The following is a 13,581-nucleotide window of genomic DNA, read 5'->3' on the forward strand; positions in this document are numbered from 1 at the left end:
AGGAGGCGAGGACCTTATTGAAGAGCATGCAGACCGGGACCGACTTACGGGATACAATGAACTGACCGAGGCGTTGTACTTGGCCCACCAATGCTATCTTTCACCTCAAGACAATTTATGCAGAGCCCAAGCACTTGCCTGGTGACAGTTGTAAACGAGTACTTCCCATCATCTGCTGATATGTCACCCAATAAACGACTTCCCAACGAGATCTATAGCACCAACATCTTTAAGGTCTGCCAGACAGACACAGCTACTCTAACTCACATGCTCTGAGAATGCAAGGCTAAAGCGATTTTCGCTGTTCTTTCGGTAAGGTGGGAAGTCGCTTTGCGGAGCTCCAAGCTCACCGGCCAACTCTGGGCAGTCCAGCAGGCTCGTGAAGCAGCGGAAAGGCAAGGTCTTGACATACCGACGTGGGAGACCTGAGCCCGGGCCACTTAATTGCCGGACAATAAATGAAGGTTTTTCACCACCACCGCCACCACCCGCAGCCTAAGAGGACTGCCAATACAAGCTTCAGTTGACAACATTGTCACCCAGCCTAGTCTGCTTAGGGGGATATGCATGCAAGTTTTTTGTTACAACGCTCAGAGGTGACGCGGTCGAGGCCACTTTGGTACCAATGACCAGATTGTCAATCGATGTTCAAAACATTGTTCAGCCTACCGCTTCACATTGGGGGAAAAACCATCGACCAGGTGCACGTGTGCCGTCTTCTGGCCAAGCCCTGCCACGTGCGCCTCTTGTCTGGCTTGCCGACGATCCCCCTCATTCGTGCTTTCGTGGACAAAAGCCGTCAATGTGTCATTTATCATTTAACGTAGGCACAATTCTTTTCGGTTGTTCTTACTTACGTGGTCTTATTATGGCATGTAAAACCACGACTCACATTCTCTGAGGGCGTTTACTCGGGTCACTGAAATAAAGCCTCATAACTATCTAGTTGGTACAGACAGTAAAATTACAGCACTAACAAGGTTATTTCTCATCCTTTACTTCTTTGTCAATGAGCACTTCAGTAGGTCAACAAAATTCTCAATCGAGTCACCGTCAGATTCATGGCGTAATCCCCAAGGTGGTTAATGCGAAGTAACTGATTTATGTAGGAAGTTTAGCGTCCCAAAACCACCATATGACTATCAGAGATGCCCTAGTGGAGGGCTCCGGAAATTTCAGCCACCTGAGGTTCTTTACCCTGCGCCCAAATCTGAGCACACGGGCCTACAGCATTTCCGCCTCCATCGGAATGGCAGCCACCGCCACCGGGAGTTGATGTCGTGACCTGTGGGTTTGTGCGAAGTAGTTGAGAAACAACAACAGCTAACCATCTGAATTCGACTTAATGCCTGTGTATATCATACACACGCTTATCATTGTGTCACGCTTTTGGTTCAGAGCTACATTTAAGTGCGCATGGGCGGTAAGACTGCCTGGAGCTTATATTCACTGGCGTATACGAAACAAGTGTAAGATTTGTGTCGTTTCTTTTCTTCATCAGCGTCTCGTGCATTTGCACTGCAGCTTCCGCCTTAAAATTGGGGTCATCGTGTAAGATATATACTGCGATTCTGGATCATCACAAGGGACAATTGAGCGAGTTGGTGCACTTCCATCATAAAAGATAATTAGCGCGAAAAAAGCAGAGAGGGGAAAGAAAAGACAAAGTACAGCGCTGACTCGAAAATAAAGTTCATTTCAAAAAGAAGCAGAATATATAACATCTAAAAAAGCAAAGCAAAGACAAGGAAAGAACCATCGCGCCAGCTCAATGTGACACCACTCTAGAAAATGCTATGTGCCTAATGAAACACGCAAGCTATCTATGAGATTTGAAACTTCTTATTCTGATAGTATTACGGAAGGCTGGCCGATGCAATTATCACCATCCAGTGACATATAAATTTACAGCCTATCCATGGGTTGAACGATGGCGAGTGGAGCGAAGATAAGTCCGCGCACCGCTGCCGCGACGCTTTGGCATCCCATTCTCGTACACCGGCATTTGCGGCGTCGCCACGCAGCCTCACGGCACGCTTTTGCCTAGCGCGCTCGCACATAAAGTTCTGTCTTCGAGCGCGAGCCGCCGCCGCCATGCGCGCACGCCACATTGCAGCCTTGGTCATCCACCGACCTTGTGAACGTGCGCGCGCACCAAAACCACTTTTATTTTACTACACCGCGCCCCCTAGTGTACGGCGCCACCGTCGCACAAGTGATCGCCAACGCCTTCGTGTGGCTTCATTTCTATTTTGTCGCACTCTCGCACCTCAGGAACAATGTGATACAATTGCAGTACGTTGAGAATGTCTTCACTCGAAAGCTGAGTATCAGGACAACACACGGTGCACATACCAGTAATTTAACCTGCTTAGTTTTACTGCAGTCAATGTACTTGTGTCGAAAAACAGGCCATTTTTTGGCGTTTCTATTGCTCCCTTCGTACGATGTTTAACTGCTCTGGGAACAAAATTGAAGCTCACCCCGACATGATCGTTGCAACCTTCTCGTCTGGTTAGGTTTCCAGACGCGCTCTGTTGTCTGCATTTTTCAACATGCACCTTCAACAACTATTTATTTGAGGAAAACTCACTGGTTCCATTCAAAACGTGCTAGCATTGAGCCGGGAGTGCTAGAGGCGCTGGCTGTTATGTGTCGGTTGAGACTGACACGGTGGAGGGACAAGTTTTTTAGCTCTCCCAATCGGCTGCACAAATAAGTGCTTTTGCATGTTTCGAGCTTGTTTTTATAATTATTAAGGCAGCTGTTAAAACCTTTGCAGCACGTATTAGATGTACGACTTTTTCGGGGGTCAGTCACCAGGTATTTACTAGTTTGTGTGTGCGTGTGTGTGTGTGTGTGTTTGTGTGTGTGTGTGTTTGCGTTTTTTTTTATTTGCCACTCCATGGAGGAGGTGCACGTACACCGAACACGAAATTTTTGCTAGCAGAGCTTAAACTTTCTATTTAAAGACGATAGTCTTTCTTGGGGACCTTTGACAGAAAAAATTTTGGTTTGTCTGTCTGTCTGTACATTTGTCTGTTTGTCAGTTCTTAACGATACCTCAAACGGCCAACCCCATCCGCAGCACCCCCACCGCCCCAGTATTGCGCAAGATTAAGCGTTCATACTTGTGCAATTGTCAATTAAAAAGCACTCATTGCGGATATTTGAAGTAGCATAACGACGCGTCGATATTTTGTATGTGTGCATTTAAACTAGAGAAGGCACACACAAGTAATTCTAAGGACCGTAGCGTTAAACACACTGCGCTGACAGTGCAACGCGGTGCTCGAAAAGGCAAGTGTTACCAACGCTTTGCTGAAACGACATGGTGGTGGCACCTACCCGTCATTTTGCATCGTACACTTTATCGCCTCCGAGAATGGCACGCACCTTTCTCCGCAGGCACGAATGCTTTGCTGCGTTTTCGAAGATAACTGGCAGATGGCGCTTGCGTCTAACGTGCCTCGATGCGCTCGTTCGCCTCCGCTGCACGCTCGAGGTACTCTAACGCAGTGCCCCCAGAATACCTTTCACCATTTCTTTCTGCAGAACATCAAATAAATGTTTTGTTCACTCTCTGCAGACGCAAGACTATTCCGGTGAGATTTGCGATGTAGCATGCATATCCGGGGCCAATGTTCTTCGCAGACCGAGTTCGTTGTACGCCGTGTTTTGTAAGTATCGAGTGGGAAAATTCATAGAGACAATAGGTGTCAAAAAGACATGGTTAAAAAGGCTGTAAATGTTCAGGATGCAGGGTGCGTTTGACAATGGGCCCAAGGCCAGACGCGAATGAAGCGGAGGCTGACGCCAAGTGTATATATAGGAACTGCGAGGTTGAGGAAAAAACAAAAAAAAATGTTGGTTGCCCAGATTTAACTGCTGATGAGAATCCCCAAGCTGGAGACTGCGCTGGCGACAGATCAAGAGAAAACAGAGGCAATAAGAGAAAGGCTCAAGTCCACCGAGGAGGCACTAGCGAAGGTGAACAAAGGAGTGGCCTACGGAGACAACAGTTGAGCACCGGCCACCAGAACGGCGGAGAAGAAAGAACAAGGAACTTCGGAATAAACAGGTTCAGCCGGTTCAATGGTCGCAAGACACAGCTTCAGCGAAATAGTGGTGGGGCTGGGAGGGAACAAAGCAGCTAGCGTCACAGGTACCAGTAACCCCCAGGTGTAGGACGCTCCATCTGAAAAGTCATAGCACGTCATAATCGCCGGGTACTCGAATTTACGTTGATGCGCAGAAGCAATCAAAGAGAGTTTAGGAGCTCACAAGAGGGTTGCAGTAGACACGTTCCCAGGACGCAAGCTGAAAGTACGCATGAGGCAAGCGAGCGCAATACTCGAACCTACAGCTGATGGACAAATCTCGTGATAACTGCAGGTGGTTCAAACGATATCTTACATGAAGATACGGCAGGACTAACGATCACACTGGCGAAAGGGGACGTTGACATGCGCGCCATTTGTTCTCAGGTACAGGTAGTACCGGAGGTACCGGTGCGTGACGGAAACCTCAAAAGGGTGGTTGCCAACGCAAAGCAAAAGATATGGTGGATGAGTCGAGAGAAATGCTTTGAGGTGATGGAAATAAACAGAGAGGTCCATAGGTGCGGTGGTTTTCAACAAGACAGAATTCACTTCGACGGGAGGCTAAGTCGTGAGGTGAGTTGGTGACTTGCAGGACGCGCAGTAGCTTTTTTGGGGAGGGGGGGGAGGGGCACGCGAGCCCTTCGGGGTGCAAAATACCTAGTAACGGGAGAAACAACCAGGGGGGCTCTTTGACAGGTGGTATAGACAGATGCGATTCTAAAGCGACTCCAATATCTTAGACACGTTTAGTCCGGGGCATAAATGGACGTAACCACGAGGGCTGAGCCGATTCAGACCTAGGGTATGTTAACATGCAAAGTGGCAGGAGTAGTCTGAAGTGATAAGAGATAAAAGAACAGCTAAGGAATGAGAAACCGATGGTATATGGTTTTGTAGAAACACATCTTAGGGACATGGAACAACCTCCTAACAATCCGGGCTACGCGTGGGAATATTGTAATAGGACAAAAGGCAGCAGAATTGGGGTAAAGACTGGCAAAGGGCAAAGAAGGAGTGCAAGGAACATTTTTTGCTAAAAGGGAAAGTGGCAGGGCAAATGACGCTGCTGGGTTTTGTATACTTGTAGACAGGGGCAAAAGCCAGAGAGTAAAATCAACAAATGGTGCAGTGCATAGGAAATGACGTAGAAGAAGAGCGCGATGTAATTATGTTAGGAGATATGAGTGCGCACATAGAAGCTATAGATGGATATACTGACCCAACAAGCAGAATGGTAATGGATATGTGTGAAAGGCATGATTTAATCATTTTCAACAGTACTGAGGAATGCGAAGGGCAGATAACATGAGAGGTGGGAAGGCTGAAGTCGACGATAGATTACGCAATAATGTCACATAGGATGTACGATCGGCTAAGGGTGATGAAAATAGATGAATATGGATCCACAAGCTTAGGTAGTGATCACAAACGTATCAAGCTGTTTTGGAAGAGAAATGAAATTGGAAAGGCGGAATTACGAGCAACCACACGGTAATATTTGTTCAGAAAGACAAATATAAATACCAACTAAAGAGATTGAGAAAATAATCACCGAGGATACTAAAACAGAGTGGACATACACAACTCAAACTCGATTGTTCGAGTTAGAGCTTGCTAAGGTACGAGTCAAATCAACCGGGAAAAGCAGACACATACACAAGAGCTGGTGGAATGAGAAAGTTGAGGGAGCCATAGTAAGACGTCAGGAAGCATCTAGGGTGCACAGGTATGCTAAACAGAGGGGTGAATCGAAAGATGATGTCAAAAGAAAATGGGATAACTGTTTGAGCTGCAGAACGTAAGCGTTCGATTGAATCAATGAAAAGATTAGAAGAAAGGGGGCCCAATAGATGGCGGAAGCAAACAAAAAGGATAGACAGACAGCTTCAAAGTTTTGAAACCATCTCAATTCTCTGAGTAATAAGACAGGCATGAAACAGTGGTGTATAAATACAGTTCAAAGGATAGGACTAGAAGAGGATGAGGCATTGGAATATAGAAAAACAATGCTGACGGAAACATTTAAACACCAAGAAAGCGCTGCATGCACCGTACCAGATGAGGATGGACCAAGTAGCTCAGTGGCTCTTACTGGGACAACGAGAGTGGAAGAAAGCACAAAAAGATTTTGTAATAGCCCATCAACAGGCCCTGATGGCATCCCAATTATACTAATAAGGAAACTAGGACCAAACTTTGAGCAAACATTAAGAGAGGCAGCGTGAAAAGCAATAATAGATGGTGAAGCTCCCAATGGGTGGACAGTAAGCAGGTTGAGCATAATCTATAAAGTAAGGGGGAAAAAGCCGATATAAACAACTACCGCCCTCTAACAGTGCCATCAGTAATTTACAGGCTGGTGAAGCAGATAGTAAAGACTACAAATATGGGTGGAGAATAAGGGGGTGCTGGGAGAACTACAAAATGGGTTCTGTAAACGAAGCAGGTTGGAGGGCAATGGCAAGCATATCTCGAGAGATACGATTAAAGCGTTCTGTCATGCCATTGGTTTGAGGATGGTATGCCGAGTTTTTCCGATGAACAACGCGACATTCCTTGAGCAGCTCGTCGATGGCGTTCGAGAGAAACACGCGTCCACGGTCACTCAGTAATTCACGAGGCGCACCTTGTCGCGAATTATAATAGTGAAGACGAAAGGCAACGTCTTTCACAGTGGTAGGAGGCAGCGCAGATTTTTTAGCGTAGCGTGTCAAATGATCGACGGCGACGATAATCCACCGGTTGCCGTGAAGAGTGTTGGGTACAGGGCAATAAATATTAATTCCGACGCGGTCGAATTCCGACGCGGTGGGCAGGTTGATGGTTGCAAAGGGCCAGCAGGGCTGTGAGAAGGCGTCTTGCGGCGTTCACAGATGGCACATTACTGAACGTACTGGCGAACGTGCCGATACATGTCGCGCCAGTAGTATCTTCGACGAAGGCGAGAGTAAGTCTTGAATGCTCTAGCGGGGCCACACTGGGGCTGTCATGAAAGGCAGCGCAGATGTCCGAGCGCCAATGACAGGGGATGACAAGGAGCCACCTACGGCTATCCGTCAGGTAATTGCGGCGATACAAGCTTTCACGGATAGCAAAGTGTCTTGCTTGATGAGGCAGGGAGCGTGAAGTCACTTATGACGAACTGTGAGAGAAAACGTCGAGCAGGGAATTGATCCGGAGATCCTTGCGCTGCTCGACTAGCATGTCAGTGATGCTTCATGATGAAGAATCACCGATGGCAGTTGGTAAGCAAGCAAAGTCAGGGGGCAGCAGAGAACGGGAAATGGCATCGGCGTCTGAATGTATGCGTCCAGAACGATAAACGCATAGATGTCGTAATCCTGAAGGCGTAGAGCCCAAGGAGCGAGGCGTTCAGTAGGGTTTTTCATGGATGCTACCCAGAATAAGGCATGGCAATCAGTGACAATCTCAAACTGTCGTCCGTAAAGGTAAGTGCGAAATTTTCCTATAGCCCGAATGATAGCCAAGCACTCTCTTTCCGTGACGAAATAGTTAGACTTTGGCTTCATCAAGGTACGGCTGGCATAGGCGACAACGTACTCGTCACAGCCATCTTTGTGTAGAGCGAGAATGGTACCGATAACGACACCACTAGCATCCGTGTGAATTTCAGTAGTTGCAATGGGATCCAAATGGCGGAGAACTGGTGGAGACCTGAGTAGCTGGCGCAGCGTCGTGAATGCGTCATCGCAATAGGAATTCCAGCCCGAGAGGTCAACGCTACTGAAAAGAAGCTGATTCAGGGGTGCGATTATAGAGGCGAAATTGCGGATTAAACGCCGAAAATACGAAAACAAGCCTATGAAGCTACGGAGCTCCTTTAGGGTAGTAGGCTTGGGGTACTCGGCAAGAGCACGCAGTTTGGCAGGGTCTGGTGATATTCCTTCTTTTGAGGCGACGTGGACAAGAATTGCGAGTTTGCGGGCACGAAAATACCTATTCTTGAAGTTCTGTTGCAACCCAGCTGCCATAAGGCATTAGAGAACTTGTTCCAGACGGGAAAGATTAGTTTCGAAATTCGCAAAGAATACAACTATGGCATCCAATTAACAAAGACAGATGTGCCATTTAAGTCCCCTGAGGACACGGTTCATCATTATTTTAAAAGTCGCCGGCGCATTGCAAAGATTGAAGGGCATTACTTCACATTCCTATAAGCAGTCAGGGTTCACAAACGCCGTTTTCGGACGGTCTGGTTCGGCCATTGGCACTTGCCAATATCCAGAGCGCAGATCCAGTGAAGAGAAAAACTCCGCACCTTGAAGGCGATCTAAGGCGTCATCAATGCGTGGCAGGGGATAAACATCCTTGCGTGTGATCTTGTTTAGTCGCTGATTGTCTACGCAAAACCTAATGGAGCCATCCTTTTTTTCGCACGAGGAGCACTGGCGAAGCCCAAGGACTGTGTGAGTGTTGAATGACACCACGTTGCAGCATCTCATCGAGGTGTTGAGTGATGACGTCACGCTCCACCGGCGAAATGCGGTAGGGGCGCTGACGAAGTGGACTACGATGACCAGCGTCGATATGGTGAGCAACAACTGACTTCCGTACCAAGGAAGGTTGTCCGCGGCCCGTGTGCTCAGATTTGGGTGCACGTTAAAGAACCCCAGGTGGTCGAAATTTCCGGAGCCCTCCACTACGGCGTCTCATAATCATATGGTGGTTTCGGGACGTTAAACCCCACATATCAATCAGTCAGGAAGGTTGTCCGTGGTCGAAGGAGGCGCGGAAATGGTCAAGTAGTTGAACGAGCTGATTTCGCTGGTCTTGCGCAAGCTCGGTGTCCACGCTGCGCAACAAACCTCTTCGTCAGGTAGTGAGGGTGCGGTGGCAGCCGTGACAGCATCCACGGACGTCGGTGCCGTATCGGAAGGGGCATCGATAAGAAAGATGGCATCATAAGCGTCAAGACAACCAATACATTCGCCATACCTTTAAGGTAGCGAGACAAGGGAATGAATTGCACACGTACACGACACTGAAACCATCGGCAAGCGTTATGACGGCAAACTGAACGACAAAGTTCCGGCGACGAGCGCATTTTTGCGACGACATAAACAGGGCAGTTGAATCAGGGACAAAATTGCACAAAATAGACACCACGGTGACCGAAAAAGCAGAGATAACGACGTGAGTGGTGACGATCACCTATTTGGGTGAGCCAAGAAGATCTATAGATGTCGTGCTGAACGTAAACAAAATTACTTGTGTACGAGCGCAGTCGACAACCGCATGATTAGCCGAAAGTTCCATCCCAGGATGATTTCATGAGACGCACGCGAAAGGACGACAAATTCAACGATGTAAAGCAATCCTGTGTATGAGGCAAAAGTCTCGTCCACCAGCCGAAACGTCAGTCAGAATATACCGTGCAAAACCAACGTGCGTCATACGCAATTTTTCCTTATATATATATATATATATATATATATATATATATATATATATATATATATATATATATATATATATATTAGCTTGCGCGAAGACCAGTGATAAGGTTAGAATATTCAACTGCACACGTACAAATGCCGATGCGCTTCGCCGCTTGTCAGTTGATAGACGGCAAACGGTCTGTTCGCCGCTGTTAGTGGCAGTGTTACGGTAATCTGCATTTTTGCATACTGGCCACAAGTTAGGCCAAATAAACAGTTGGACCTGAACATCCGGTGTGCTCCCTTCATTCTCTTCAAGACCTCATGACAATATCATAATTCAGATCAAAAAGATATGGACATGGGCCAGGCACGTGCAACATTGGTAGCGTAATTACTGGCCATTAAAGGTAAATGACTGAATTTCATAGAGGCCGACTCATGTGCCTTCTAATAACTCTTCTTTTTCTCTCTCCCTCTTTCTCAATTTCTAGAGAAGGCAAACGCGTGAGAGGGAGAACGAAAACTAGGTGAGCAGATCAGATTGAAGAGTTTGCAGGTATAGCGTGGCAACAGAAGCACAGTACTGGTTGACGAGAAGGATATGGGAGAGGCATTTGCTTTGCAGTGAGAGTATTCAGGATGATGGCGTTGATGGTGACCTTTGTGACCTTAGTGATTCACTGATGAAAATGCATTGATGAGTAACTGGGGGTTCGAGTTGCAGCTTATGAGTACTGAATTACACAAGGAAAACATAACGGTGTAGGTTTGAAAGTTATTACGCAGGAAACTAAAACAATGTACAACAATACCCAAAGAGAACAGCGCTTTGCAATGGCTAGACTCCAGAAGCGAAACAATGATACTTCTACTTAGGACAAATTGTAGCAGTGGAGTCGAATCACGAGAATGACTTAAGCAGAACGTGAATTGGGCGGCGAATTTTTGACAGACAGACATCATCAAATAATAAATGACAATTTGACAGTGCCCGTCAAGAGGAACGTATATAACCGCTTGATTGATCAATATGTAAGTTTTACGTCCCCGAACCACCATATGATTATGAGAGACGCCGTAGTAGATGGCTCCTGAAATTTCGACCACCTAGGGTTTTCAACGTACACACAAATGTGAGCACACAGGCCTACAGCATTTCCGTTTTCATCAAAAACGCCGCCGCCGCCGCCATAATTTGATCCCGCGGCCTGCGGGTCAGCCGCCGAGTACCTTGTCCACTAGACCACCACGGCGGGGTGATATATACCAGCGTGATATTGCAGGTGCATATCTACAGAGCAGAAACAAGGAGGTGTACAAAGAGAGTTCACGTTAAATATTGATATTATGATCAGCAATGAAAACGAAAATGATAGGTGTAAGCTTAAGGGACAAGAAGAGAGCACAGTGGGTGAGTGAACAAACTGGCGCTGAAGTAGTATTTTTATTTTTATTTTTTTATTTATTGCATACTGCCAGCCACCTCTTGGTGGCCAAGGCAGGAGTGATACAAACTTTCATACTTGCAGTCACTTATAACACTATTCTTCACGGCGCAGAAATAAAATCACCACATAACAGGCTTGCGTGGAACATGAATACTCGGGTTACAGGAGCAACACAAGAGCGGTATCAAAAATACAATCCAAATTTTGTTCATAACACGAAGTGAAAAAACATCATAAAAAGAATTGAAATCTGCACATACGACCAGACAGCTTTTACTACAGACAGGCAGTGGCAGCTGATAAGAATGCGTCGGGCGCTGCGATGCTGGTGACGTCATGAGGTAGTTCATTCCAGTCGGAAATTGTTCGTGGAAAGAAGGAATATCGCCGAGAATTTGTTTTTGTAAGTGGCACCACTATGGTGTTATCATGCTTGTTCCGAGTTTTCCGCGATGTATTGTACTGCATGTAAGTGTTAAAAGCGAGTCCTGAGTGATACAAAAGTTTCAAGGTCAGATAATTTGTGGGATTTGCTGAGTAAATACACACGCAACATATGGGAAATATCAACAAATGATATAAAATAGCACATACTTAAAGTCAATGTTAAAGTGTGTTTAAACCTTTAGTTTTTGTGTAAACAACCAAGCGCCACCTGAGCAACGAGTTCTGTTGGCGGCCGCTATCCTTGCAAGCGCTCTCTCCTCGCAGACCATTTTGAAGGATAGAGAGGGCAGGCCTGCAATCGAATACAAAGCTTGATGCCCCTGCGTTGCCAATGCATTTTCGGGGAGGTTCGCATATATTTAAGGCGTCTTGGATTGAGCCTTTGTTGCAGAAAGTTGTCAACGCGTGCTCACGTGCACCCATTTGTTTGTGCTGAAAAAGCCAGCTATGTAGACGCGAATACAACTGTGGGTCCCACTTTACTTAGCGCTTTCAGAAATCGAACCTGCAAGTGAGCAGTACAAAATTATCTCCAAATATCGCACGTTCGAGCAAACAAGCTCTCTGGCAGTGATAAGTGAGAGAATAGCTTTTGATTGCATGATGCAATATTTTTGTGTTAGTGCTCTTTGAAGGACATCGTGAAAATCAAGAACAAATGGGCATGAGCATGGTATGTAGTGCGTAGGCAGGATAACCACTCGTCCTTGAGGGTAGCTGAGTGTATTTCAATAGAGGGAAAATGCGCAAAGGGGAGACAGAAAGGTGGGTTGGCGAGAATAAAAGGTTTGCGAGAATAGTGTCACCGCAGGAAGCATAGGAACGGGTCTATTGGCGGCACCCTGAGGAGTTTCTTTCTCTGCAGAGCGCATGGTGAGGCTGATGATGACGACATGAACCAACAAACCCCCTTCCCCCCACCTGCTTCCGGGCAAAGTTCTGGGCTATAGCCACTGTCTTTGTACAATAAAAAACGTTCTCTTGAGATGTATTGAAACGCTTCTGTGCTTGTAAACTCTTTACTTTTTCGGCTGCTGCTTAGAGCTCTAATCATTCATTCTATTGGCGCTATCTAATTAATCCTCTCCAAGTAATTGCTTAACGCTTCTCGTTGGTATTTCGCTTAAACTTTTTGCTGAATAAATACTGTCATCTGAACTCCTTACTTCTTTTCATCTACTGCGAGTCAACGCTTGATGTTCTTACCGTTGAGGGAGCTTATTGTGGTTGTGTTCAACAGGAGGCAGGCAGCCATGACATTGATTGTTTGATTGAATGATTGCCGCTTTTACATTGGCGCAACCCACCACACGGAACCGGCCATGAAACGAGTGGTTCCTTGCTATATAAAAGAGTTTGTTCGTATTTCAAAATGTTAAGCAAAATATAGCTTTAAAACCGTTTGTTAGATTATTTCGCAAGAAAAAAAAGGCTATTGTGTAAATGAATATGCGTGATAACATTAGAATGCAATTAGAACTGCAAGGCACCTGATGCTAATGCGGACTTTGAGCGTGCCGGTCTTGTTCATCGCATTTCACAAGCATCCGAACCCTTTCTCTGAATCGTATTTTTATAAATTCGTTTACAGTGAAGTTCTTAAGCTTTTCATTATGCCGTGGAGCAACACCTGATGGCTGTCGTCATTGTGAACCAATTTCTTCTTCCTCGCCAGCTTATGCTTCGCTCCGAGATAGTGCGCGCCTATTTTTCCAACGTGAAATTCAACAACTTTGATAGACGAGAAATTGAGCTTGGTGAAAGAAAGAAGGCGATATAGACAGTCAGAGAAGATAAGCAGAAAGAAAGGGAACGACAAGAGAAAACGATAAGAGGCAACAGAACCAGTACAGAAACATAGACGAGAAAGAGACAAAGGTAATAAAAGAAAAAGAACAAAGTGACATGGTAGAAAATATGGGAAAGATACAAGCACAGAGAGGGAAAGAAGCAGACAAAAATAATGAAAAAAAAACAGAGCAGAAGCACAGGCACCTACGGAATACATTGCGAGGTGTTGGAAAAGCAAGTAAGATTTAGCAGGAAGAAAAAGAGGATATATGGGGGTGAAAAAAATGTGAGGGTAAAGAGGAGGGAAAGAGGGGCAACGCCACCAGCTCCACTATTCTTTCCGTAGCTGCCCCGATTTCGCTCTGCAATCCTGTTATCGCGAAACTTGCT

Source organism: Rhipicephalus microplus, chromosome 2 (assembly GCF_043290135.1).
Source record: "Rhipicephalus microplus isolate Deutch F79 chromosome 2, USDA_Rmic, whole genome shotgun sequence".
Lineage (NCBI taxonomy): Eukaryota > Metazoa > Arthropoda > Arachnida > Ixodida > Ixodidae > Rhipicephalus > Rhipicephalus microplus.